The sequence below is a fragment of the Branchiostoma floridae genome, chromosome 2, assembly GCF_000003815.2.
Source record: "Branchiostoma floridae strain S238N-H82 chromosome 2, Bfl_VNyyK, whole genome shotgun sequence".
Classification (NCBI taxonomy): Eukaryota; Metazoa; Chordata; class Leptocardii; order Amphioxiformes; family Branchiostomatidae; genus Branchiostoma; species Branchiostoma floridae.
Genome location: NC_049980.1, coordinates 32,140,460 through 32,143,344, shown reverse-complemented (window position 1 = coordinate 32,143,344; position 2,885 = coordinate 32,140,460).

The following is a 2,885-nucleotide window of genomic DNA, read 5'->3' as shown; positions in this document are numbered from 1 at the left end:
GCCAACTCCGTCGTACCTTTGTAAACCAAATATAACATCGTAAGGATCTTTCTATTTTAGTCTGAAGTCCAATGTCAACTACTTTGAAACTATAAACTCAGCAGGCTACATGCACAGACTCCCTAAACTATCCGTTGGCAAAGTCTGATAATAGCAAGATGCGGCATACATGAAGGCTATATCATTTTATCTTTCTCTTCCTGTCTCTGTCACTGCCTCTCTCTCTCTCTCTCTCTCTCTCTCTCTCTCTCTCTCTCTCTCTATTCGCATGTATTTTGTGCATAACAGTAGCCTAACTCACCACAGTGCCGTGACCCCGTTGCGTGTGGTCGTGTAAGTGGTCCTGTCCAGGTTAGGAGTGTACTTCCTGACGGTCACGGCTCCTCCCAGCTCGTCTCTGATCCAGCCGTGATGAACAGCCGCTTTACAGACGGGCGAGTTCTACACCGTGTGGGAGAAATAGCTGAACACTCCATACGTGGAGGCACCAGTAAATTAACTTTCCCATCGACCACGTGCATGGTGAAGCCATGAAAACAATCACTTCACTGTAGAGGTCAACTCCACCATTACACAAGACGGCGATCACAGCCGACAGGATTGGTTTTACGTGTGACACGATTTCATAGCTGAAATATGATGCTCGATGTAAACGTATGATTTAAAAAGCAGCAAAACACACAAAACGTAAAAAAATGATTTGTTATTTGTCAAATCTCAGCTGTCACGGCCTCTAGTGGAAAGGGGGCGTTACTACAACAACAGGTTCAGCACCATGGACAGGACGACAGGAGCGTATTCAACATGAGTGGGTTTAATCATGAGCCTAGATTCATTCTATGAAAGCCCGCGTGACAACAGTAGAAGCCCCTGTGATAACACAAGAAGGTTGACCCAAGATATCACCTGGTCCAGAACACCCGAATCGAACGATGTCGCGACCAAGGTATGACATAATATGTACAGTCAAACCTGTATTAGGGGCCACCTCTACAGAGGGGCCACCTGTCCATAGTGGCCACTTTTTGTCGGTCCCTTGGGTATTTTATCTACAAGTTGCCACCTCTATACAGAGGCCACCTGTCTATAGTGGCCATATTTGTCCGGTCCCTTGAGTGGCCGCTATAGACAGGTTTGACTGTACAGTCAAACCTGTATTAGGGGCCACCTCTACAGAGGGGCCATCTGTCCATAGTGGCCACTTTTTGTCGGTCCCTTGGGTATTTTTGTCGGTCCCTTGGGTATTTCATCTACAAGTTGCCACCTCTATACAGAGGCCACCTGTCTATAGTGGCCACATTTGTCCGGTCCCTTGAGTGGCCGCTATAGACAGGTTTGACTGTTTTCCTTCCAGTGGAAAACTATGTCGGAGATCATGTACTTACCGCGCTGTACATCCCGTCACCATAGATTGGTCCTGCGACAGACGCACAGCCGGGAGGACAGACGATACTGAAAAACACCAATTCATTTCCTTGAAAAATGAATATAGAATAAAGCATAAACCTTGAACATAAACTACTGAAATTAAACATTGAAGATATAGCATGCCTGAAAGCTGAAAATTAGAAATGATAGTTAAAAAGTCGAAAATTAAGATTAAGAAATATCTAAAATGTAAGATTCTAAATCTTAAATCTTAAATCTTAAATCTTAAATCTTAAATCTTAAATCTTAAATCTTAAATCTTAAATCTTAAATCTTAAATCTTAAATCTTAAATCTTAAATCTTAAATCTTAAATCTTAAATCTTAAATCTTAAATCTTAAATCTTAAATCTTAAATCTTAAATCTTAAATCTTAAATCTTAAATCTTAAATCTTAAATCTTAAATCTTAAATCTTAAATCTTAAATCTTAAATCTTAAATCTTAAATCTTATCCGTGGTTTCGGTTTTGATCATTTATGAAACTGTGATGACTGTTTTACTGCTAAAATCAAGCATATGCATGTATCTACAAAGCTAACGTTGCATACAGTAAAACAAGGAAATCAGGTCACATTTTTTCATCTGCCTCAACTCTTACTTGCGGTCGATTGTTTTCGGTGCACTGGGCACGCTAATGTAGACTAATGCAGGGGTGTCAGCCACTAATTTCGCCATGAATTGTCCTCTACATTAATCTTCAAACAGATTTACCGGTGAAAAACAGTACCAATTTGGCCAATTGTACACTCTGTTGGCCTTTTAGAATATCTACATGTACATAGAATACCAGCATACTCACGTGAACACAGACTCTGTGCGGTTCCATGAAAGGGGAGCGGTGGCGTTGCAGACTGTCAATGAAAAAGCAAATGAAGAACATCATGCCAAAATAACTCCACTTCATTCACGCTGTTTTTACACTGTTATCGTTTTTGAAGGTTAGACATCCAGGTAATAAGATACTCCAAACAGCAGTTACTCAAGCAACTGGATATGGTTTTGGAAACGGTCCCAAACCATATCCAGTTGCTTGCGTAACTGCTGTTTGGCGTTTAAACTGTTCGCTTTATAACACAGAGACATCATTATATGTAAATAGATTGAAAAATTTATTGAAGTCGTCAGCCTCTGCTAGAATGCACACCTACATGTACTAGGGATGCATCATTTAATGACCAAATGGTCACTGGACTGCTCTACAAACATATTACACTTGACAATGCCTCTGTAGATTCTGTCGCAACAGAGAACAACAGCCATATGTGTCAACAGAGTAGAGATTCCCATCTGGCGGAATCCACCATCCATTGCGATCAGAGTACATGTATTTAGAAAGAATCTGTAACAGGTGTCAGAATGTAAAAAATTCTTGATTTCATATTATCATATAGCCAGGCGCCGCGGACCAATCAGAGGGCCCCGTTCCACGTTCGTTATGACGCCGTAACACGTAGAT